The sequence below is a fragment of the Callorhinchus milii genome, unplaced genomic scaffold, assembly GCF_018977255.1.
Source record: "Callorhinchus milii isolate IMCB2004 unplaced genomic scaffold, IMCB_Cmil_1.0 Scaffold23, whole genome shotgun sequence".
Taxonomy (NCBI): Eukaryota; Metazoa; Chordata; class Chondrichthyes; order Chimaeriformes; family Callorhinchidae; genus Callorhinchus; species Callorhinchus milii.
The window spans coordinates 4,052,877-4,079,680 of record NW_024704764.1 but is presented as its reverse complement, the minus strand read 5'-3'; the positions used below and the strand labels follow the sequence as shown (position 1 = coordinate 4,079,680).

General features: G+C 41.5%; 1 protein-coding gene across 4 annotated transcripts in view; it reads right to left on the bottom strand.

Moving 5' to 3' along the window:
* Positions 1 to 26,804, bottom strand: part of raraa (retinoic acid receptor, alpha a) — a 377,347-nt gene that overhangs the window by 309,787 nt on the left and 40,756 nt on the right. Inside the window, exons 2-3 of one of the 4 annotated variants that reach the window (XM_042343419.1) lie at positions 14,864 to 14,960; positions 2,703 to 2,737 (exon numbers count right to left, since the gene is read on the bottom strand). The exons of 1 other annotated variant lie outside the window; for it this stretch is intronic. The gene's annotated coding sequence lies outside the window, so the exon portion shown is untranslated. The remainder of the gene's footprint in view (positions 1 to 2,702; positions 2,738 to 14,863; positions 14,961 to 26,804) is intronic. 2 more of the 4 variants (XM_042343417.1, XM_042343418.1) reach the window with 2 other exon arrangements.

Below are 26,804 nucleotides of genomic sequence, written 5' to 3'. Positions count from 1 at the left end.
CCAGAGAATGTTAACATTCCAAATAAAACTGCTAAACTTGTGGCTTTACAGGAACCACAATGTGGCTCAGTTGATCGTGCAGATTCAGTTGATAAAAGCAGATTCAAAAAGAACAGGAAGACAGGCTTTGAACATAGTTCCATTGGGTGGAGCTAGTACAGGTACAGACAGGATGGGATGCATGGCCTCCTTTGGAGCTGGAAACTTTCAATGCAAATTGTTTTTGTTGTTCTAGATCTCGGGCTCCTCTGGATTCGAACTTTCCATTCCAAAAGTATCTGCACGATTAACTGAGCAAGCCAGGATGCCAACATGCTTTTGCTGGATTCTCCAGATAAAATTGTTCATTCATTTCATGGTTGTTTGTGCAACACTGCAGTACAAAAATTAACTACCAAAGTTACCTACAAATACAAAATCACTACGCTTTACTGTAAAATCATGTGAAGCGCTTCGAGACAACTAGACAATGTGATATCATCATTCTCTGACATGCCCATACTTTGAATACGGTTCTAAACTGAGTAAACTTTGACCAACAAAGCTCTTAAACCACATTTGTAATCCTTGCACTTGAGTTCTAACATAGGAGAAATTTACAAGGGTGACAGGTCTCTCTTACAGTTTTTTTAAGAAAAGGACATTTTAAAGTATGCACAACAGGAATGATATGTGATGCAGTACTCTATCATACTTCTATTATGGACTGAGAATACAGCAATGTAAATAGAGAGCGTTAATATTTTATTTCAGACCTCAAAAAGATTGCAGTGGGATTTGAAACATGCAAACCTCATCAGCTCACTCAGTCTTTCCATTCACCTGCATCTCCAAACCACTCTTAACACAGCGTTAAGCATTGGAATAATCACAAATCGTTCCTAAAAAATATCCACTGTTTAAACTGGATCAATGGACAGTACTACATTATGTTACGCTTGTTTCAGTTAAAACTATTTTTCTCATAGCCACCTTATGAACCCACCAAAATCAAATTACTTACTTGTGCCTTCAGTTATGCATTCAGTTTCTAACCTAGATGCTCTGCAGAATGTTCAGAAGTTTTAAAAATTTGGAGTCACTTTTTAATGTTTGGACAAAGGATAAAAAAAGCATTAATTGCACATCCAAAGTTTATACCTTAGTTCTACCGTTGACTATGCCTAAGGTTACCTCTCTCCTCCCTAATGCCCTCGCCCTCAGTATCTGGCATCGACTCCGTGAACTGCTCTGAGACATTTGTTACCTTACGTAAAAGGCCAGATAAAACGCAGATTCTCCTAGATTTGTCAAATGTTTTAGGGCTGTTCTGCCTTTTAGTTAATCAATAGGATGCTGACAATAAGAAACCAAGATCAAAGTCTGCAGTTGTGAATGACCAGTTTGTACAATAAAGTGAATCTATAACCAGTAAAACTTCCTTTACGAAAGAGAAACAGAGAAGTAACTCATATATTGACAATGGAAAAGATTCTGTGAACAGTGCAAAAGGAAGAAAAGATACTAGCTCGATTCCTAAACAGGAATCAGCATTTCTTACACCCAAAAATATTATTAAGCACTAACTACTGTATATTGCTTTGTTAATAACAAGCTTTGCTGCAGTCAGCACCACAAATACTTTGCTAAACGCTGTTTTTCAAAATTCTTCAGCATTCATTTTTCCCAAAGAGTAAGTGTGGACATGTGTGCCTGCAACTTTGCCAATACATATTTAAAACATGTTAGTGGTGCACTTGCTCCCTCCAGCATTACATCTGGCCTGTCTCTTCAGCTCCTTTCCACCTGAGAGGCAGCTTAAATCATTTACATCCAAATCCACAAATGAAAAGCTTAGCCCCCTCGCTCTCCACTGTCACAAATAAAGTAGTAACAGGTGTTCTATTTTCCTCTTCAGCAGTTATCGTTACGCAACTGCTTTCAGCATCAAGGTTGCTGAGCAAGCAAACTTTCCAGCCAATATTGGCAACACAAGGGTTCTCTACTCAAAGCAGAGTCAAGCAATAATTCACAAGACTATTATTATTTTAACATTCCTCCTGCTGTATATATAGCATATTTCTCAACTGTGGACAATGCTACATGTTGGTTGACCTAACACAAAAAATTCCTTTCCTTTCAGAAGCAAGACCAGGTAGATGCGTTTGAAGGCCGGAATATATTGAACCACAGTTTGCAACTCAATATGTAGAACTGACCTTCCTCCCGCTGCTCTGACTCTGGGGATTACAGGGTGGTTTAATACCCAACCTGAGGCCTCATCATATCACAAACTTAAAGGTGAGGTTTTCAACATGGGAGGCATCATAACAACACATTACATCTGAATAGCACCTTTCACGTCGGGAGAACGTCCCAAGGCGCTGGACAGTCAGGGATTTAGACCCGAGCAGGGGTTTGGGATCAGGAGGGGTGGGGGGCAGGGAGGGTAGGGATAGGACAGTGACCATAGGCATGGTCTAAGAGCATTGCTCCGTCCCTTACTTCCTTGAGATTGGCTTTGAAGGACCAATGCAAGGATTGTGGGATGGAGTTCCAAACGGTGGGGTCAGAGAGGCCTGATCGTTGATGGTGGGGCGGGCCGGGTGGGGACGTGGAGCAGCCTGCTGAGCGGAGGGAGTGGACAGGTCAATAGAGACCTGTCAAATTTAGCCACAGACAAATCTAATCCTGGTCAGAGATATCAGAGGAACAATACTCACCTTATGACAGTATCTTGAGGACTGGAAGGCGGAAACTAGGTGTCAGGGGAGAAAAAGGGGAAAACAACAAAAATTGGTTGTTGAATACGATATTATGATAACTGAATAAGCTTCACTAAAATGCACGAACGCACCTGGCTCAAACCTGATCTAACACTCTACCGGCAGATCTGGCTGGACCACATCAATACATACCACTCCGCCCTCGCCTCCGCCAAATCGTCCTTCTACTCCAAGATAATCTTGGAGACAAAGGACAACCCCAGGCTCCTATTCTCCATTACCAAGTGGCTCCTTCATCACACGCCTCGCCCATTCTCTCCTCAAGCTCTGACTGTGAGGAGATGCTGGATTTCCTCGAGTTCAAAATCGAGGGGATACGTTCAGCTGTCTCCGCTCTCCCAATCGACACTCCCTCCCCATCTCCCCCCGCACTCCGACCCCTACCCCATCTCTCCCTCCACACCTTTGAACTTGTCTCCCCCTTCTGTCTCATCACCACCATATCCAGCATGAAACACACCACCTGCTCCCTTGACTCCATCTTCACCCCTCTCCTTACCTCCCAGCTTCACCTTCTCTCGCCTCTACTCTCCGACATCATCAATCTCTACCTTTCATCTGGCACCATTCCCATCCCAGTTAAAACAGCTACAATCACCCCCATCCTGAAAAAACCTTTCCTGGACCCATCCCTGTTTTCTAACTACCAGCCCATCTCCAACCTCCCTTTTGTTTCCAAGTTTCTTGAAAGAGTTGTTGCTTTCCAGCTTCACTCCTTCCTCTCCTATCACTCTTCACTCCTCACAGCACGGAAACTACTCTGGTCAAGGTCACAAACGACATCCTGCCCATCTGTGACCAGGGCTCCCTCTGCCTCCTTGTCCTCCTCGACCTCCTTGCTGCCTTCAATACCGTGGACCACTCTATCCTCCTCCACCACTTCGCCTCTCACCTCAGCCTTCAAGGTTCTGTCCTTGAATGGGTCAGGTCTTATCTCTCACACTGTCTCCAATTTGTGTCCGCCAACGGTTTCTCTTCCAGCCCCCGTACAGTCCCCTCCTCTTCAACCTCTACATGCTCCCCTTTGGTGAAATCATCCCCAGACATGGGCTCAATTTCCACATGTACGCAGAAGTAGAAATCCCCACCCTTCGGAACACCATCCCACAATCCCCTCGTTTCGCTCCCTCGTACAAGGCATGACTCAAGATCCTCCTTTTCGACCGTGCCTTCAGCCGCCCTCCTACCCCCTCTGCCCTGCCTCATCCCAACCCTGCCCCCCATGCTCAGGTCCTGATCCCTGATTGTTCAACGCCTTGGAACATCCTCCCGACGTGAAAGGTACTTTACAAATGTAATTTTGTTGTGTTCTTGTTGTTGTAAAACAATGAGTTAGAAAATAAAATCAACTATAAGAGCTTGACGGGTTGAATGGACTCTTTTGGTAATATAAATTTCTACGGCGAATGAACAATGGATATTCAAGTTTAATTCAGAACATGAAGTGCATTCCCAGGGCACTCCTTCCCTGTTGCTCTCCTATATGTCAGCAGCAATGAAGAGCTCTGCACAACTGTTCGAGATTAGGCACAAAATTATGGAAACTGGAAAGAGGCAGAAGAACAAGGTACTTGAGTCTGTCATCAAATAGTAATAATGGGTAAATACCTAAATTATACTGGGTAATAAAGAACAGCTGGCCTGAGGCTGAGAAATTTACATGCCTAAGTCATTTTCGGGGACAGGACAACCAGTGCTCAATAATAGAGCTCAAGGCAATTCACACAAGTGTTATTTAAGCAACTCTGTTTTGATAATTCTAATCTCTTTATGGCACCCATAAAACAAGGAGTAGAGATAAGTTAAGTAAAGTACAGTATAGTAGACTATCTCTCAATCCCTAAGTATTGAAACATCACCAGTCATTGCAAACACACTATAAACATTACCCTCATAGTTCAGTCCCTCGAGCTCAAGTAAGTACTCTTCTAAGTAATAGGCAAATACATTTTAGATTAACCATTGAAATATATTGTAGAGTGTATGAGGCCTTAACCTGGGCAGAGGAGCTGCCTGAGAATGATTCTGGCTGGCAGTCTCACAGTACCCACTGCACAACTGGCCTCGCAGTCCGTGGTAAGGTGCTGTCTGGATAATCATAGGTAAAACACGTGACCTAGTAAATCCAATGGTAGGACACACAGCAAGTCAAAACCCAGGGAATAATGATGGGAGGAGAGTGGAGGCTGTGGGCCTACAATAAACTTGAAGGCTTTTCAAGTGTGGAGTGAAAAGTGTTTTCATTTTATTTGAGAGAAAGGAGTCATTTAACACACAGGGCCTGCTAGGCAGAAGATTCCACCAATATTGAGAAGACCTTGGAACACTCCCTTAGCAACAGGGACTCTTGCTAAAGCGAGAGGCAACTGGAGACTCCAGCACACAGCTCCTTTCTTCAAGACGGCAAACACTGGGATATAGTTCCAGCTTTTTAATGGATAGTTCTTTCAGGCCACCAGCTCAGACAAGATGAGCCAAACAGCCTTCTTCCACAATTTAAAGTTCTACAAACAGACCAGGCAGGGTTAATGTTAGAGTTTCCTTGGTGTGTTATATTCCATGTGGTGCATCTGCTCACAGGTACTGAGGAAGAGAGTAAAGGTTTCTATAAAGCTAAAAACTTCAAGAAATGTGAGGTAAAGTGAAGTGGAATGAGAGGGATGGATATAATCATACAACAGTTTAATAATAGTATTTTCCAAATAAATCAAGACATTTCTAAACTTAGGGGGATTTTTGGTGCTAAAACACATTCCTTTTCTGCTGGAAAACACAATCTCAAAAATTATGACCTTAATGTTTTTATTTGATTATTGCCAGTAATTCCATAACCTAATTTAACATTCTTCCAGCGTGGGTTACTGGTTAATTCCAGATATAGGCATGACATAACATAACATGTAGGAGCAGGAGTAGGCCATTCTGCCCTTCGAGCCTGCCCCGCCATTCAATCATGGCTGATCTTCTAATCTAACTCCAGCTAATAACCTGACTCTGCCTTATCCGCATATCCCTTAATACCTTTTGCAATACGAAATCTATCTATCTCAGTCTTGAATATGTTCAAGGACTGAGCGTCAACAGCCCTTTGGGGTAGTGAGTTCCATACATTCACCGCCCTTTGAGTGAAGAAGTTCTTCCTCAACTCAGTGCGAAAGGGCTGCCTCTGATTTTAAGGTTGTGACCCCTGATTTTAGTTTCTCCAACCGGGGGACACAATCTCCCACTATCTACTCTATCATGCCCTTTGATGATCTTATAGGTTTCTATAAGATCCCCTCTAATTCTTCTATATTCTAGAGAATATAGGCCCAAATTGGTCATCCGATCCTCGTAACTCATCCCCTTCATCCCTGGTACTAACCGAGTAAATCTACGCTGCACCCCCTCCAAGGCAAGTACATCCTTCCTTAAATGAGGAGACCAAAACTGGACACAGTATTCCAGGTGTGGTCTCACCAGGGCCCCATACAGTTGCAGCAAGACTTCCCGACTCTTATACTCTAATCCTTTCATAATGAATAATAATAATAATCTTTGCATTTGATATAGCGCTTTTCACATCGGGAGGACGTCCCAAAGCGCTTCACAGAACACACTGTAAAGTGAATTGACTGTATATTTGTGGGGGAACTTTCTGTGATTGGTGTACAAGGACACCCAAGTCCCTCTGGATGCTAACACATTCCAATCTCTTCCCTTCTAAAAAATAACCCGCTCTACTGTTTTTGCTACCCAGGTGGATGACTTCACACTTCCCTACGTTATGTGGAGTCCTGTAGCTCAGTGGTTAGAGCACTCGCTTTGCAAGTGAGAGACCTGAGTTCAATTCCAGGCAGAGGGCGAAACCTTGGGCAAGTTTCCTTACTCCATACGCCTAATAATAATCCCTCCAAAACCAAAAACAATAATAAATTGGTCATTTTCAATCTACGACTGTTTGTGGGACATTGCTGTGCGCAATTGGCTGCCGCGTTCGCCCACAAATATACAGTCAATTCACTTTACAGTGTGTTCTGTAAAGCGCTTTGGGACGTCCTCCCGACGTGAAAAGCGCTATATCAAATGCAAGGATTATTATTATACTTCATCTGCCACCTACCTGCCCAATCACCTCACCTATCTATGTTGTGCTGCATTTTTTTAATGTCGTCCTCTATGTTGACACTTCCTCCTAGTTTTGTGTCATCCGCCAAATTAGATATATTAACTTCGATGTCCTCATCAAGATCGTTGATGTAGATGGTAAATAGCTGAGGCCCAAGGACTGATCCTTGTGGCACTCCACTCGTCACATCCCGCCAATCTGAAAAAGTCCCGTTTATCCCTACTCTTTGTTTTCTACCCGTTAAACATTCCCCAATCCACGTTAATTTGCTCCCCCCAATTCCATGGGCCCTTAACTTTTGGACTAACCTTTTATGCGGCACCTTATCGAATGCCTTCTGGAAGTCAAAATAGACCACATCCACTGATTTACCCTTATCTAGTTTACTGGAAATATCCTCAAAAAACTCTATGAGATTTGTCAAACATGATTTCCCTTTTGTAAAGCCATGTTGACTTGGCCTAATTATATTGTGCCCTAAATACTGCACTACCACATCCTTAATCAACGATTCTAAAATTTTTCCTATCACTAATGTGAGACTAACTGCCTATAGTTCCCCATCTTTTCCTTTCCACCTTTTTTAAATAGTGGTGTGACATTTGCGATCTTCCATGGGGACTGTTCCAGAATCCAAGCAATTTTGGAAGATCAGACATAAGGCCTCCACTATCTCATAAGCTCCTCTTTTAAAACCCCGGGATGCAAACCATCCGGACCAGGGGATTTGTCACTTTTTAGTGCTAACAGTTTCCCGAGCACCAATTCTCTACAAATGAAATTTCCCTAAGTTGCTCGTGTCCTTATCCCCTTGGTGCATCTCTATTGTTGGCAGACTGTTGGACCTACATTTACCCCCACAGCCTATTGCTCTTAATATATTTGTAAACACTTTCACAATCAGACTTATTATTCCTGGCGAGCTTACCCTCATACTCCTTTTTCTCGCCTTTAATGAGTTTTTTAAGTTTTATTTTGCTGGTTTCTAAAACTCTCCCAATCTTCAGATTTGCCACATTTCTTGGCAGTTTTATAAGCCTTTTCTTTTAATTTGATGCTTTCCCTAACTGCTCTATTTAGCCACGGATGAATTACTTTCCCTGTGGTGCTCTTATTCCGCAAGGGAATATGCGACCGCTGAGAATTTTGCACTACATCCTTAAATATTTGCCACTGTTGGTCTACATTTTTACCTCCTAATCTTATTTTCCAGTCTATTTTACCTAAATCTCTCCTCATACCTACAAAATTAGCCCTATTTAAATTCAGAATACTTGCCTCGGATTTAACTATATCCCTCTCTAACTTAACTCTTGCTCCCTCCTACCTCTCCAACCTACTATCCCCCTACCTACCTGCCCGTACCCTCCGTTCCTCTGGCTCCGGTCTGCTCCACGTCCCCCGCCCCAACCGCCCTACCATCGGTGGTCGGGCCTTCAGCCTCTCAGCCCCCAGGCTCTGGAACTCCATCCCCCAGTGCCTTCGCCGCCTCCTCCCTTTCCTCCTTCAAGGCCGGTCTCAAAACCTTTCTCTTTGACCGTGCCTTCAGCTCCCCTCTCGACTCTCTTCCCCTCCTCGCTCCCTCCCTTCGCTCCCCTCACCCTGACCATTTCCCCCCTCCTCGCTCCCTCCTTTCCCTCCCCTCACCCTGACCATTTCCCCCTCCTCGCTCCCTCCCTTCCCTCCCCTCACCCTGACCATTTCCCCCCTGCTCGGGTCTTGACCCAACTGTGCAGCGCCTTGGGACGTCCTCCTGACGTGAAAGGCGCTTTATAAATGGAATCTTGTTGTTGTTGTTGTTAATGCAGAATTCAATCATATTGTGATCACTCTGCCCTCGAGGAGTCTTAATACCTACACTGCCAACCAGCCCTGTTTCGTTACACAAAACAAGGCCTGTCCCCTAGTTGGTTCCTCGGCGTGCTGCTCTACAAAGTTATCTCTTATACACTCAATGAACTCTTCCTCTGACCTATTTTTGCCGCTTTGGTTTTCCCAATCTATGTGGAGATTGAAATCACCCACTATTATCGCTTTACCTTTCCTACATGCTCCACTGATTTTTTGATTGATACCCTGTGCTATATTGTGATCGCTGTTTGGTGGTCTATAAACCATTCCCATTAATATTTTCTGCCTTTTATTATTTTTTATTTCCACCCATATTGTCTCGACCTCCTGGTCATCGGATTTCAGATCCTTCCTCTCCACTGCTTTTATTTCATCCCTAATTAACAGGGCTACCCCCCACCTCTTTTCCCACAGTGCCTATCTTTCCTGTAAACTGTTTTTGTCTCAGTGCTGTGAAATGCTAAGCTTTGATCAAGACTGATACACAAGAAAAGAAAAAAGGAACAGAACAATGTGTTCTATATTTAGGGCAGAATTATGCTTGGCTCAGGTATGAGCTTTGCAGTAATAAAGAACAAATGTGATTGGAGATAAGTAGACCTCAGTCAAGTTGTACCCTCAGACATACCTTTCAGAGCTATGTACAAATTATATTATAATAATAATAATCCTTGCATTTGATATAGTGCTTTTCACGTCTTCTAGACGTCTCAAAGCGCTTCACAAAATAGACTGTATTCAGTCATGGCTTGAAGTGACCTATTTATTATTGTTTTTTTCTTGAGGGATTATTATTAGGTGTGTGGAGTAAGGAAACTTACCCAAGGTTTCACCCCGCTGGGAATCAAAACCAGATCTCTCGCTTGCAAAGCGAGTCCTCTAACCACTGAGCTGCAGAACTCCACGAGTCAATAACTTATTTAGTCAATAACTAGATTCAATAACTAGAATTGCTGTTGCATATAGTGAAGTAACTATTGATTTAATGATATCTGCACACTTCGGCTCAAAACAATTACGAGAGGTTCTTCTCTCAGACAATCTAACTTTCGAGAATCCGATGCTGCGTAACAGTCAAAGTAGACTTAACAATTGCTATGGTGAAGATATAATAACCAGCAGTTTGTGGGATGCCGTACGTTAAACCTCAGGGTGGGCACAAGATTTTTTGATACTGATTTCATCAAGTTATCTTTTTCCCGATATAAGGCGTACACCGTTGTTATAGAGATGCGTTACAGTGAATTCAACTCTTATATATCTTTAACTACATTTCTATAGCAACCACTAATTTTCCCACCTTCCAATTTAGCGCATCCTACTCTCTCACGTCTTGCTCACAATAAATAGTTGTATTTATTAACTGCTCGTTCTGCTGGTTTGTTACTTTCTATCCTTTCTATCAAAAGTGAAGAACATGGATCGCCACTTATTGCAAAAAGCCACTTAGTGTTCCAAAACGGAAGTCAGAAACTCAAACAGCAATTTATATTGAGAAAAAATCTGTAAAAAAATCAGAAATAAGACGAAACGTGTTTGGATTTTGGTTTAACTTGCAATACAATAGTTGGAGAGGCTATTGTAACCTCAATGTGTACTGCGTGCAGCAACTTCAGCAAATGACAGCCTAGAGCCAACTAAATTACAACGCCATTTGGAAACAAGACATGGAGATCTGATGGAAAAGAAGAGATTGTGTGTGTGTATTCTGTAGCTCAATGGTTAGAGCAATTGCCTTGCAAGCGAGAGACCTGGGTTTGATTCCCGGGCAAGGTGAAACGTTGGACAAGTTTCCTTACTCCACACTCCTCTGTTTGCAGTAAATAGGAACCCAGTTGTTAGTCCTGCCGGGAATTGAACCCAGGTCTCTCACTTGTGGAGCGAGTCTAATCACTGAGCTACAGGACTCCAAGTGTTCAAGTAATAACTTCTAACTTGTAGAAATTGTAACTACAGAATTATACCCTACAAAGAAACATTGAGATAATTTTTTTTTAATTCTTCCTTTGGTTATTTTTCCAACATGTGGATTTTTTTTTAGTGTGCTTGATAAACACAGAAACCCATTACTCTGGTTAAGAGCATCCAAATCAAGCGTTCCACATACGTATAGTACGCCGCCTCTGCGTGGAAATTTCCCTGTGTTGGGAATGCTGCTACCGTCTCTCAATACCAAAGAGGATTATATCGAATACAGCAGTTTTAGAAGGAAGAACACTGCAATGGATAGATTTAGTAAGAACCGAGTGGGTCAATTTTAAACATCCATCAAACACCCCTCAATTTCATTTAATTCCAATGAACTCTGATATAAATCTAGATTATATAAATCTAGATTAAGCCTATATTAAATGTAACGCAATATATAGGAAGAAGGCATCTATAGTATGTTACTTATGCCAATCTTGATTTTAAAAACACAAAGTGGTTAAGGTATATTATACACAGGTAAAACATAAGGTATATGACTAGCATCAGATTTTGTATTTGCATAAATCTCGTAAATTCCAGTGTGAAGAGATCTATGACATATGGTTTCATTTGAATACGAAAGTCATAATCCTTGCATTCTTTTGGCATGTATTCCAACTGCTGCTGGCACTTTGTCCAGTGCAGAAGAGACTGAATGACACAATCCGCTCTTTGTTAAACTGGAAAATTCACTCGTTCATAAATAAGCAGTTAAAAATCCCTCTAAAAGAGCAAACAATTTATTTGTTGCATGCATGGTGACATGGCTGGAGTTTTCATGGTTGCAACAGGAAATGGCTTAGTAACCGTTTGGCATTGTCATTCCATTTGACCCAAGGCTGAAGTTCATGTGTAATAATTCACGACTGTTTGTGGGACACTGCTGTGCACAATTGGCTGCCGCGTTTCACCCACGAAGTATGCAAACAATTCACTTTACAGTATATTCTGTGAAGCGCTTTGAGACTTCCAGAAGATGATAAGTGATAAGGCGTTGCCAAAAAATAATAATCTGTGCATTTGATATAGCGCCTTATCATCATAATAATAATAATCCTTGCATTTGATATAGCGCATTTCACGTCGGGAGGACGTCCCAAAGCGCTTCACAGAACACACTGTAAAGTGAATTGACTGTATATTTGTGGGCAAACGCGGCAGCCAATTGTGCACAGCAATGTCCCACAAACAGTCGTGGATTGAATGACCAATTTATTATTTTTTTTAAAGGAATTATTACCCCCAGAAAAGCAACCAACCAATCGACTAACAGCCGGGTCGAACCCAGGTCTCTCGTTTGCGAGGCGAGCACTCCAACCACTGAGCTACAGAATGCTATTGTAGAACTGTAGATACATCAACTAATTGTTTATGATCTTGCTCTCTTCTTGACTGTGGCACATCAAAATCCTGCATTTTCCTCTCCATAGATGCTGCCTGACCTGTTTTTATTTTATTAATTAAAGATTTTTTCCTGATGTCCTCCAATCCTCCAGATGAATTGGTGATTCACCTCATAGCTGTTTGCAGGACTTTGCTGGTGCGAACAGCTGACGCCTTTGCCTGCAAATAATAACCTATGCTTGACAGTAATTGAGTGTAAAGTGTTTTGGGAAATGTCTACTTGTTGAGGGACTATAATCTTTCTCTGTTTTCCTTGATAAAAGTTACCAATATGGTGCAATAACCACACTGTGAAATTAAAGAAATCTGATTTCATACTGTACATTTGTGAAATAAGAAAATAAAGTGACCAACTTAATATAAAATATAATAGTGCACAGAACATTATTAAGGATGATCTTAAAAAGGGTTACCTTGTGGAAAGTTGAGTTTATTGCGGTGCACGGGTTAAAGTCAATCCTTTAACCAGCCATTCTACTTCAAAATTTCAATCTGCACAATTGTGTAATAAAAACACATTCAAAATTATACATACAAGTTTCATATCTGTATTTCCCAATTTCTAAGAACTTGCATGCTCTCAGCTACAGAACACTTCACACAAAATCATTGAGTTTCCACTTGAGATATATATATATAAATAAAATGGGGTACAAATACAGTATCGTATTAAGAGATATGATGGAAAGGCAGGTAGGTTGTTAACTGTAAAGCACTGAATGTTCTGTAAGGAGCAGGCTCCTAGAGCCTTCTCGAGTCCAAATCCCTGACTGTCCAGCTCCTTGGGATGTCCTCCCGACATGAAAGGCGCAATACAAATGTAATTTTGTATTGTACTGTTCCTAATTTCCTATGTTCATATGTGTAAATAGTTCAAAAAGTTTCCTCATTACACTGCCATGCTCTCAGCTGTGTAACTTTTGCACAAATTCATCCTTATCGGTCAAACAAAACAACACTGTTTAAGTATCTTGAGACGTGTTCATGATGTGAATTATATTGAATTGTTTCTTTGTTTTTGCTGTTAGTATGTATAATATTACATAATATTAGAGTGTATAACAGGAGCAACTGCGTGTTGGGAGCAGCAATAAATAACACGTCAGCAAAATCTACTGATTCCACCCTGTTCACGAGATATCCATATTTTCACTGAAATTAGCAAACATCTGTCAGCATGTGTTGTTGGCACAGTTTACAATAGTTGAATTCCTATACAGCAATGACTATATAGACAGCAGCGCCTGATACCAGTAGGAACAGGAACGTATGATGGTTGATCAGGTAATAAGGGCAATAAGTCCATATTTGGAATTTTCAGATCTGCTGAGGCAGCAGGTCAGGCCATATGTGTGTGTCTCTGTGTGCCAGGCCAACTCCAGAGATTCGGAGTTGTGAAGTAGAAAAATGATAAAAGGATTGGTTAAGGTTAGCATAAATAGGTTGTTTCCACTGGTTGGGGAGTCTGTAACCAGGCGACAAAAAGTCCGCGGGCCACATCCTTTTATCATTTTTGTACTTCACAACTCCAAACCTCTGGAGATGGCCTGTCAGTGATTTTATCTGGCCCGCGACCATTTCCAACATTCCAACCCGTTCCTTCCCTCCCTGGTGAACGTCCTCCCAGGGCAGGGCCAGCAGCCAGCGGTTGGGAGGACACTGCGCGGTGATGGTTAACAATACCGGCCATTCCTGTGGTGTGTCAGGACGGCAAGCGCATTTCTTACCAAGCATGTCCTTAGCAACTTAGTCCTGCTGCTGCAGAGAGTGACCCCCGTGGCTGACTGGGAGACAGAGTGGGGGAGAGGCCTTAGGGTTAGAACTCCATCCCCTCCCTTGCCTCCTTCAAGGCCCGTCTGAAGACCTTCCTCTTTGACTGTGCCTTCAGTCATCCTCCCACCCCCATCCCCTTTGCCCACCACCCCTCTTGACTCCAACCCTCAGCTTGGGTGCAAATGTTTGACTGTCCAGCGCCTTGGGACTTCCTCCCAACGTGTAAGGTGCTACATAAATGCAATTTGTTGTTCTTTGTTGTTGTTATTATTGAATATCTTCTTGATTTATGGTATAATTCAACAAATATTCAATCAAAAATATTTATTTTGTTGGCTGACCATAAAGGTTGGTCACTACTGGTATAGATGCAATCAAGAGGAAGTTAGACCTACACTAATAGGACAATTGCGTGGGTATTCTGGAAGGATGAGATAAAATAAACAACAACAACATGGATTCATATAGTGCCCTCCACGCCGGATGGCGTCTCAGAGCGCTTTACAGTAATGGATCCCGGCGCCAAACCAGGGGGAGGGGGAGGAAGTTGACCAAAAGTGCGGTCAAAGAGAAAGGTCTTCAGCAGGGACCTGAAAATGGAAGAGAGGGAGCGAGGCGAAGGGAGTGAGGATGGGAGCTCCAGAGCCTTGGGGCATAGTGACTGAAGGCATGGCCGCCGAGGGTGGAGTGGAGGACTCGGGGGACGAGGAGGAGGCTTGTGATCTTTCAAGCTTTAGATACAAATTATAATGTTGGATACTTATGCATTCAGAACCAATGAAAAGTTGTCTGTTGAAACGCAGTCACGAGCAGCATTGAGCTTTCAAACCCAACACGTAAACAACAATAGTAAATCACAAATGTTTCATATCCTCTTTGACATCGCTCTGAAACACTACCCCTCTTGAAGGCGCTATATAAATTGCAGGTTGATGATTGTTACAGCTTGAGGAATACGCTCCACATTGAAAGTTAATCAGTTCCTGCTTACCTGAGCAAAGGATCCTCAAAGGACAATGGAGGGTGTCAAAGTCCACAAACTGCTAACAGCTGAATACAGATCCTCATGAAACACAAAGTGTAATCTGCTAGAAAATAAGAAGTTTAAAAGAGTGAGCCAAAGCAAACTCTACAAAAAAGTAATGGTTTACTCTTACTTCATATCGGGAACAGAACAATATAATTGTTATTGCGCTGAAAAAATCTAATAAAATGTCTATACATAGTAAATACAGGGAAAGATGCATAAATACCATATAAACTTGTTATTAAGGACTGTCAAAAGACTATTTTTCCCTGAATATGGAAGTGAGTGAGTTTCAGATTTACTTTGCATCTGCATAACTTGGGTTTTACTTTCTCTCCACTTTTGTGCTAGAGTGTATTTTTTCTCATCACTTTTCCTGCTTTTTCCCTGGTTGCTTTTATTTTTCCTCATATTTGCTAATTATCTTTATTGTCTCTCCCACTGTCCTCCATTTCTGCTCAGGGGAGCACTCGACAGCTTCTCCATGTGTCAGTTCCTGAGCAGCAGATATCACAGAGTGACAAGCTCCTGGGCAGTTTTCTGGAATACCAGGGAGAACAACTACACATTAAGCAACTTATATTTTTGCACTCTGTAGATTCTCAGGGGCATTTTAGCATTTCAGCCTCTTTGAGGCTTTGCACGACCTACAGAGTGCTACGTGATCATTTTAAAAGTGGATAAACAGCAGATTCTGCCATTCTGCTGCAGTTTTTTTTTCTATTTTCCAGCTAGATCTGGGAGCACCCACATTTTCCCATCTTTAGCTTTCCCAGCTCTATTCTCCAGCTAAGATAGCACAAGGGTGTTCTACCCAGCAACTGGCTGCCAAGAGGTGCCCAAGGGTGTCCCAAATTGATTTCCACTCTGTTTTTCTCTTCCTTCCAGTGAGGAAGCATCTTGTCCTTTCTTAATTGCAAAGCTCTTTTGGCCTTGAAAGCATGTCCTGTGGTACAATAGGGCGAGTACAACGGCATGTGCACACTGACCCACTGCCACAAAGTCACCTTTGAAAAGATCTGAATTCCGCTTGTAACGGACAATCCTTCATCAGCATTTCTTCTTTATAATTCCATTTCTCTATTGATATTAATTTTATCCTCAAGGGCAAATTGTAAATACAAAAACAACCCTTACCCCACCCCTAACGCACAATCCACACATTCAAATCCATCAGTGGGCATGAGCTTCACTGCCTATACGTTTGTCTTCTATGGTTTTTACAGTAAATCATGTGCTTTGGCACGTTTGGTCCAAGGTGATCTGCGCTATATAAAATGTAAAGATTATTATTTCTATCACATGAATATATACTGTGCTGCCCATGTGTAACTGAGTGCCCTGGCAGAGGTATATGTTCTTGGGTGGAATGGTTTCTGACACTGAATCAGATTGTTGGCTAACTTTGCAGGAGCGGCAGGGGCAGGTGTACTGGACTGGGTTACTCTCTCCCGGTTCACAATAACTACAAGTACATAATGTGATATTTGAAGGACAAGTGGTTTTTATTCCCCAACAGCTGAAGTTTCTTTTTAAAAGGGACTCAATTTCAGATTGCAAAACTATAATATAGACCTCAGTGATATTCAAATAATTAATCAAATAAGTAGTCAACATTGCTTTAAAAGAGTAGATTAGAATTTTTTGAATATTTGAATTTTCTCTCATTTTATTTCTGCATTTAATACATTACCATCTAGCTGCTTTAGCAAACAAACAAATTTCAATGGTGCGCAGATAGTAAAAGTTGTATATTGTAGAATTCCTTATTTATTGTTATGAAAGCTCAAGCACCCTCACAGCTGTTGTGGAACGTTGCTGTGCATAAATTGGCTGTTGTATTTGCTTACAAAATACTTTACCCGCGCTAAGCTTTGTGAGCCGATCACCCCTATCTTTGCCCGCTTCAATCTATCCGCTCCCTCTGCTCTGCAGACATTGGCCTGCTCCACATCCCACACCCTGCCTGCTAAATTATCGGCAGGCGGGTCTTTAGCCTTTCTTCCTCCACTCTCTGGAACTCTAAACTAGAGGCCCTCCCCTCACTCCCTCCCTTGCCTCCTTCAAGGCCAATCTCAAGACTTTCTTTGTCATTTTCCCCTAAGGCCCATCTCCCCCCTTTGTCCTCCACCCATCTCCAATGCCAACCCATAGCTCGGGTACAAACCCCTCACTGTCAAGCGCCTTGGGAACGTCCTTCCGACATGAAAGGCGCTATAACAAATGCAATTTGTTCTTGTTATTACAGTACATCCTGTGAAACGTTTTGAAACACCAGGAAAGGTGCTGTAACAAATGCAAAGATTTTTAAACAGCCAGATACCTTTTTTGGAATGTTTGGAGGAAGTTAATAACCAGGTACTGCTAAACCAAATTGCAGCCACTTGCCTCCACCCTGTCTCCTGCTGAGCTGAAATGACTCACAGTTTTGAATCTATATTAAGTCTCGTCTGGAAACTGGTATCACACTGTACGTGGGCAAGAATATAGCAGCCCCAGTTTGCACGGACGGCCCACCCACAGACAAAGGTGGCCTTGTGAGGTTGCACAAGTGCAACTCAGTGACTAAATTTTTTTAAAAAAATAAATGTATTTATTGTATAGATTTGGGTGATTTTACAAGCTTCTAAAATAATCCCTTAAGTAGGCATTACTTTAACTAATTGACAACTGAGCCGTTGTACACATACAATTACTGCTGTGTCTATTTACCATCTAACCAGGTTACATATTAGGAGCTAAAATGCTAGAATGACTCCCTGCCTTACGTACATATATTTGTATGAATGCACATCATTGTTAGGCATTCTTAGAAAATTCGGGACTCAGAATTTAAAGGACTTAATAACCTTTAGGAAGATAAAGGTAGTATATTGTGTGAAGTTAACTAGTTACGATGCATCAGTATTCACAAATACAGTCTCAAATGTTTGCAATTACTGTCTTTTGATAGTAACATTTGCAATGTGTCATTTTCTAGAAAAAAAATCACCCGTAATTCAAGTTTTTTTTACAAATTAAAGATAGCATTCCACTCCTACTGACATGTTTATCTTAGAGTCGTCAAAACAACCTGCAAATACAATGAAGAAAAAAAAACAAGATTATAACACTTCTGAAATTCGCCAACACGGACACCACACACAGCATGTGTTGCACTTCCATGTATAACAAGAACAGTCACAAATAATAAAGAGTAAAATAAATAAAAGCACAGAGAACCGTGGAGGTTATTTTTATGAGCTTGGGCCCCTCTCTGTCTGTTTGTTTTATTGTTTATGTTCCCTCCAGATCCAACAGAGGAACAGTGTGTTTCTCCCAGACATTGTGAAATCCACTTCCAGGCCAAAGAATACACTGCTTCTGCCATATTAAAACCTGCCAGCACTGATTCACCACCGAGTTCAATAACCCTTCAATGTGACTGTAACTGAGCTCAAAGCTCTCCTACAATCCATTTCTATATACTGAATGCAACTGTACATGTCAGCCTGCACGTACAATACCACTTCTCGTATAAACTGCAGGGCTTAACAAACAGGCCACAAAATCTACAGTCACCAACACCAGTAGCTGAACAAAATCATTGGTTCTGCACTAAAATATATATTTTTAACGATAATTAAAAACAAAGAGGAAATTACTGTTGTGCTTACTGTACTCAAGCTGGAAGCAGCTTTTAAAAATGTAGACAAGAGGCATTCTGCATGCACTAACAAAGAAATGAGCACACACGGGAATAAATGACCTGGATTCTCAGACTCAGTGCAGTTACCAGTGACACCACTATAGGGGCCACCTTGCTTTCTGAGGAAAGAGCCAAGATCTTAGAGAACGTCACGTTACACAGATATACCTGGGCTGATCAACTTGTAACATTTAATATAAATAAATGCAACTCCTCGCGGATAGGAAGTAAAGTTACAAGTCACGTACTCATGTATAAATGAGAAAGGTAAGTGTTGAAAGGGGTTTAATAGACTTGTCTCTCACTGTTTCCAAACAGTGTGAAGCACCAATAAAATCCAGATGCCCGTTTACATTGCCAGATCAGTTGAGTTCATCTCCCCAAATATTTTGCTCAAGTGGTGCAGTCAGGACACACCTGGGCTCCTGGGTACAGATCTGGTCATTGGGATATAAATGGGGCAAATCAAGCCTTTAGAGGTGGTACAGAGGTTAGAAAGCAATGAGGCTGCTCACCAGTGTTCCAGAGGGATGAGCTGTGTAAGGCCTCAACAAGCAAGGATTCTTCAGCCTTATAAAGATACCTCAAAGGAAGCTGACAGAGGTACACAACACAAACTCAGAAAAATACACTGAGATGCCAAAACAGAAGGACAAGACAACAAGGTTCAGAGTTTGAAGGAGTTAACAATAATAATAATAATAATCCTTGGACTTTGTTGTCGGGAGGACATCCCAAAGCGCTTCACTGAATTTATTACAAAGTGCAGTGATTGGGAATTTGTAGGCAAATGCGGCAATCCAATTATGGACACATGTAGGAAGCACTTGTTTGTTAGCTTCCATTTTGATTCACTCCAATCCTGTGTGTATTCGCCAACAAAAAAACTTAAGAGACTCATTTAATGTAACTACAGCGTGCTTGCAGTGAGGGCAATAAATCCATTCCACAAACATAAGTTCAACTCTGTCACTAACTTGGACTTGTTTTCTTTCTTTTTTGAAAGACTCAGTTATGGAAATTCCCTCCTCATTGGCCTTCCCAACTCTTCCCTTCACAAGCTGCAGATCATCCAAAACTCTGCAGCTCGTGTACTCTCACGCACCAGGCTCCGTGACCCCATCACTCCCACCCTCGCCCGACTCCACTGGCTCCTCATCCCCCAGAGGATCGAGTTCAAGATCCTCGTCCTCACTTTCAAGGTCATCCATGGCCTTGCCCCTCCTACCTCTCTGACCTGCTGACTCCCTACCAACCTGTCCACTCCCTCCGTTCATCGGGCTCCAGCCCGCTCCATGTTTCCCGCCCGATCCGACCTATCATCGGTGGCCGAGCTTTCAGCCTCTCTGCCCCCACACTTTGGAACTCCAACCCATAGTCCCTTTGTCTCACTTCCTCCCTTGCCTCCTTCAAGGCCGGTCTTAAGAGCCTCCTCTTCGATCATGCCTTCCGTCGCCCTCCCACCTCTCTGCCTTCCCTCACCCTTCCCCCACGCTCGTCCTGACCCCTGAATATCCTTCCAACGTGAAAAGCGCTCTATAAATGTTATTTTGTTTTTGTCCTAGTCACTCGCCATTTTCTGTGACCCTCCAGCTAAGAGGGCTGAGGACTATTACTCCAGCTCAGGGGTTTCCAACCAGTCGATTGTGATTGATATCTTGGCACATCAAGAGGTAGTAGCCACAGGCTGCATACCTCCCCCCCACCCCCACAGAGGCACCAGTCCATCAGGCAAGTGCACGCCAAATCCATACCTTGTTTCCAGTAGCTACCGAGCCGCAAGACCAGCAATAAATGAAGAAAAATTTAAGAAAGAGAAGAGTGTTTGGGTTGGCTGACCAAAATAGATGGCAATCACTGCTCTAGCCATTGGATCACCAAGTCAAGTCTAGGTTGATTGGTTCTCTATCAGAAAGCATCTCATCACCACATGGCATCACCCCTTGTTAATAACAATAATCCTCGCAGTTAATACAGTGCCTTTCACAGAATTGTTTCAAAGTGCTTCACAGTAATTACTGTACAGTGTAATAACTGGAAATTTGTAGGTGAATGTGACAACCAATTTTCACATAGTAATGACCCACAAACAGCAATGAAGTAAAAGATGCATTGTATTTGGGGACTGTCGGCCAGGACACCGACTCCCTTCTCTTTTCAAATCGTGCCATAGGACGTTTATCATCCACCCGAACAGTTTAATATCCTATTTGAGGCATGTCTTGCTGTGCATTGATGGCAAGGTTAACACTGGGATTTCACTGGGATGTGTGGAATCTGTAGGATTGCGCCCACAAAAGCATGCTTCTGCACACCACAGCAAGTTTCTATACGTTTTCCAAACACAGATTGTTGTTTGACATGCTTCGAAAACAAAACTGCTGATTGTTATTCTTAAACCGTATTTGGAAAACTTACCCCACACATTCCTAGTCAGACTTTGATAGCTAGCTTTCACTGAAAAAAACGTCAGTACATGTGACAATAATTACTGTGGCAAGCTTTGAGATGTTTTGAGGTTATAAATGGGCTAAAAAAGTTTTTTCTATTCCACCTTAGTGTACATTGTTAGGCTAGAGAATATGCAGTCACTGCACTTTTCAGTATATCCTGTAAAATGCTTGAAGAAATCTTCCTGATGTGAAAGGCGCAATATCAAATGTAAGGATTATTATCATCATCTTAGACATGTCATAGTCAAAGTCTCAACTCCATCTCAAGATTGAACCATGTCTCCTCTTTGCCATTTGCATCACACAACGGCAGAACTGCCAACAACCAGTGGTATCATTATTTTTAAATGAAGGTAACATTTAAGGGAGGATTGCTCTTTAACCCATATCCCCACAGATCAACTGAGTGACAGATGCAATAGTGAGCCAATTATGTCTGCGATGTGCCATGCACAGCTTGTGAAGCGGTCAGGTTGTAATGGAGCACACTTCTGCAATCCGATTTGATTAGTCAAAAACAGCAGCGCTGCTCGGACAGCCAGCTGGACACCCACAATCCTTAAATAGCTTTTTTNAGAAAAAGATATACTTAGTATCTTTTAGTCAGGAAATGTATTGTCACAGTATTAATAGCTATATCAACTATTTCAATTGAGAAAGATTACTCTTTTTAATTTTACAATCTTAATGGGTTGTGAGGTGGCACGGCTCACTGTTCTGAATGGCCTCCTTCAGTGCTGTATAATTCTATGATTCTTCTGAGGAGAGAGCGGGGAGTGGGATTGATTTGGAAGCTCTTTGCAAAGAACTGGCACAGAGACGATGGGCCGAATGGCCTCCTTCTTTGCTGTATAATTCTATGTTTCTATGACTTGAGTCCTATACATGCCCCATATACAGGCTAAAGCCCACTCTTCCGACTGCTTTTTCCTCCCTCCACAGGAGAGGACTAGAGACTTGCCAATTTTCTGTGTGAAGAAAGAAAATAGGAAATACGGCTACAGCGATGTGGCAACAGTTAATTATCCACCTCTCTCATCACAGAGATCACAATCCAAGCGTGGTCAGAGATGTCACTAAGGTTTTATGGTATAATTGGTGTATCAGATTTTATTGGACGTTTGGAGAGAAAAACCTTCTCCCAATTAATCATCAAGAGGGATATCAAGAGGCTATCGGCGTCAATATTTAGAATCCCAAATCACAACAATCAAACCAATTGGATGATGCTAAGTTTCACTAACATAACCTGGTACTCAACAGTTGTGCAACACAACACACAGACACCTGACAAGTTTTCCTAATTGAAAAAGTCCTACATTTTAGTTATCTAAATAATGTGTACCAGAACTTTGCCACTTCTGTGGGGATAGAATGAAATTAAGAGTGCATTTAACATGGCATATGGATGTGTTGGTCCTATTGAACCATGCATTAATAGAAGGTCCTGTTCCACATTGAGTTTTCCTCAATGACCAAGTGCCATTTAAAATAATTGCACAACAATATAATCATTCAGCCCAAGATTATAGCTATGTAGCCAACCACAATTATGGATATGGAAATCCCCAGCAATAAACAAGGTTTCCAATCTGCCATCACAGCTGAAGAATGGATGTTGAAAGTCTGAAAGTCGAAAAATGAGTGGGAAAATAAACAGGGAGAAAATAAGTGATTTGTTTGGTCAGCTGGGTGTCTGATATGGAAATCCCGGAGATAGATTGTTGGAATGGAAGAAAGGCTTGGGAATCCCAGAGTGTGCTTTGGGGTAACTCCTGGAGTTTAACCAGATAAAACCACATAGCTTGCCATTAATATCTCCGTTTGGCAAGCTTTCCCGCTGCTTGTCCAGCTATCTGGTAGGCATCTGCCTTCAGCGTGGTGGGAAGAAAATAGATGAGGAGGAAAATAAATTGGGAGGGGGGAACAAAAGCCTCAAATAAAATATCAATAATGAATAACAGAACCTGATTTAATGTCTACATTCTAGCTCTACCATTTCTTCCTTACACCAAAAGCATGCACTGACTTTTTTTTTGAAAACAGACTTGTCAAGAGCCAATAAGTACTCTGGAGAGGTCATTAAATGTTGAAAATCATGTTTAATGTGTATGGAAGCAAGTTATTTAACTTAAACTGTGATTGTGAGACTGGAGGACATGAGTGCATAATTGGCAAGCCTCAAGCAAGATTACAGATCCGAAGGAATTCTTTTCCCTACAGAGCTGTAGATAAGCTATCGAACATAGGTAACACTTTGTTGATTTACGCCTTTATAAAAAAGACACATTTCAACAGTAGGCCTGGAGCAGTGAGTGGTTGAAGTGCCTCTCACACCAAACCCTGCACAATATTTTATTCTATTTTGTAATTTTTGACCCCGTCTTTAATACAGTATTGTCACCTAGTAAGATTTCAGCATTTGTCAATATTAAGTCTCTATAACCTGATTTAAGGAAGGAAATTATTTCAGGTTTTATAAATGAAAGTTGCTGAACTTTGTTAAGATACCCTAATGGCTAAGTGGATAAATGTATAGTAGGTTTGCAGGTTCCATGCTGATTTAGCCATCCTCAAGCAGGAATGCAGTTGAAGTGCTACAATTGGCTTGTGTACCCTGGGCAGAATAAGATCCTGATCACTATCCAGACCTCCACACTGGTAGGTGCAGATATCGAGTGAAGGAACAGCTGCATTGCTACCAGGTCCTGGAGTTGATCCCATGAAACTCTAACCCAGTAAAAGGAGTAGAAGGAAAAAGGAGTCAAACATCTTTAGAAGAAGAGGGGAGAAAATTGCCAGAGAGGAAAGATACTCTAAAATACAACATTGCTAATGTACTGGATTATCATCACAACACAAGGAATACAAAATTTACAATGATTTTCCCATATCATTGGTACAATTGTAAAAGGAGCATTTATTCTGAAGCTGAAGCAAAGTCCATAAATTCTTGTAAAAAGGAAAGAGGTAGATGTTTGAAAAAGACTATTAAAGGGTATGGGGGAACGAGCAGGAGAGTGCAATTAGATTAGGTGGCTCATGTGGAGAAATACAGCAGCACAAATTTAATGGATCATATGAAACATTAACTGACCAGAGTTACATATAAGGGGGGGGGGGGAATCTTTGACAGCCAGGGCTGACTTTGGCCTGTGCTCACTTGCAGAATGTTTGCTTGTGCCCTGCTCAGCTCACTTCAGAAGAAAACTTTTAAACAGAATATAAAACAATGTGCTGTGAAAGCATCCCAATTTATGGTATTGTCTTAATAAGAATTGGTCTGCCTGCATATACACTACACAAACCGTCAACTTATAATAATAATCCTTGTATTTGATATAGCGCCTTATCACGTCATTGAGACGTCTCAAAGTGCTTCACACAATTTACTGTAAAGTGAATTTTGTGTGCAAAGTTTGTTGTATTTAAGTCTGGAAATCTATTTTAATGCTGCGAAGCTCTTGCTTTTCCCTCTCCATTGGAAACTAAACTTCCCATATTGAATACTATAAATAAATCTGTCACCAGAACTGTTGCCACTTTCTTTACTCTTTTCTGTTGACTGACCTGACAGGCTGATATCTGCTTCTTTCCACTAAATCGCCAATGATCTTTAGTCACTCTGAAGGAGAGGTTTTACCCCCAAGGACATGTTAACACTAAGTTCTGACAGCCTAGAATTAGTTATAGGCAACATTAACACAGTTGGAATGCTCTCACAATGTCTTTGGTCTCCCGCCTCCCCTCCCCAGCTCTGCTACAATCTCTCATCACCTACTGTAATGCACCATTCCAGAAGGCCGTATATACAAAACAGTTTGCGATATCTAAATAGGAATATCAATCCCTATATCATAAAATGCCATTGTTTTAATTTTCTTTTGGCTTCTTATTTTAATGATGTACCCAGACAGCAACCCAACGGTGACTGCATTAGCAACACCGTCCTGCTGCTCTGTAGTGGAAGGCAATTTCCACACAGCAGTCCTTCCGACTTTAAAGTCAGATATGGTAATCTCAGCAGAAATAAAAGGCCTCTGCTCTGGATGGAGAGATGGAAAATTGCAGGGAAAGTCAAACTGTGCGCTTTGAATCAACTAAAGTTGGGTTCAACATTGGCAGAACAGGCCATCAGCTTCAGGTACAGATCGCTTTCCTTATGAATTGACTGTATATTTTGTGGGTGAAACGCGGCAGCCAATTGCACACAGCAGTGCCACAAACAGTCGTGGATTGAATGACCAAGTAATTTTTTTTGAGGGACTATTACCTCCGGAAAGCGATCAGCCAATCGACTAACAAGCAGGTTCCTACTTACTGCTAGGTAAACAGAAACCTGTGTGTAGAGTAAGGAAACTTGCCTAAGGTTTCGTCCCGCCGGGGAATCGAACCTGGGTCTTCTCGCTTGCGAGGCGAGTGCTCTAACCACTACACTACAGGACTCAAATATGTGTGGCAAACTTGAAAGCTGAAAAGGACAAAAAGTGTTGAAAGGCTTGAAATTACTGTTAATGCAGTGGTATCACAGTGTCAGAATGTCACATTTTACTATCTTTGCCTTTTCCATAAAAATCAAGTTGGGTTACCTGATAAAATAGTAGCCCATAATAATCCTTGTATTTGATATACAGAGCTTTGTCATGTCTCAAAGTGTTTCACAGGATTTATTGTAAAGTGTAGTGATTGTGCATTTGTGGGGAATTAAATGTCATAATTGTAACTGATACAATCTTGTAAAGGATACACACTGGGTCTACTAATTAACACAAATGCAATTTGCTGCCGCATTTTGCCCACAAAATATACAGATGATTCACTTTTCAGTATATTCTGAGAAACATTTTGAGACATCTCAAAGACGTGATAAGGTGCTATATCAAATGCAAGGATTATTATTATTACAGTACTTTGCAGGCAAGAAACACTCAACAATCAAGGGTGGTGAGCTGTGTCCCATATATAACTGAAGCCATGCCTTATGGTTCTCTCCAGAGAGGTTAGGTCCATGAAATGGATAGAACATCTCAACCATGTCATTGAGTTCTTTCAATTGTGCAGAACTTACACTGCGAGATTTAGCACATTTGTGAAGGTGATAAACATTTGTGAAGGTGGTGAATCCACCATTCTGGGTCTAACTACTCTCTGTACCTTATAATAAAAATAAACAGAGCTTTGTAGCACCGACCTTCTAAGCTTGGACAAGATTTGAATCAGGTATGTATTAATTTGGAATTTTACTATAGTTGTACTGCAAAAGTACCCTTGATTGAAGAGATGAAACCCTTTCCATTTGGCGTAACTGGATGCTAGACTAAAGCTGGAAATAGAAATGAGATATAATGGCAAATTCAGAGTCAATGGTAACATCTTCCGCCTAAATGATTCATGCGTTTTTTACTGCTCACTGAGTATCTCACATAAAGCAGTAAAAGGTTATTCGGAATGCTGCTGCAAAAGCCCACTGATCCAAAAACATCCTTCACATAGCTTTCCTGGGGATAGTGACAAAAATAGCCTGACATACCCTTCAAAGGGAGAGAAACAGTGCAGGTTATATCTTCGAGTAAATTTGAACTGCAGTTTAAAAAACAATTAATATAAACTCTGCTAAATAGGGATTTTTGCAATTAATTCCTTTTGAAAAACTATAATGTAATTAAGTATGAACAGTCAATGTTACAATAATAAATAATAATCCTTACACTGATACAGCGGCTTTCACAACAGGCTTAAAGAGCTTCAGAGGATATATTGTAAA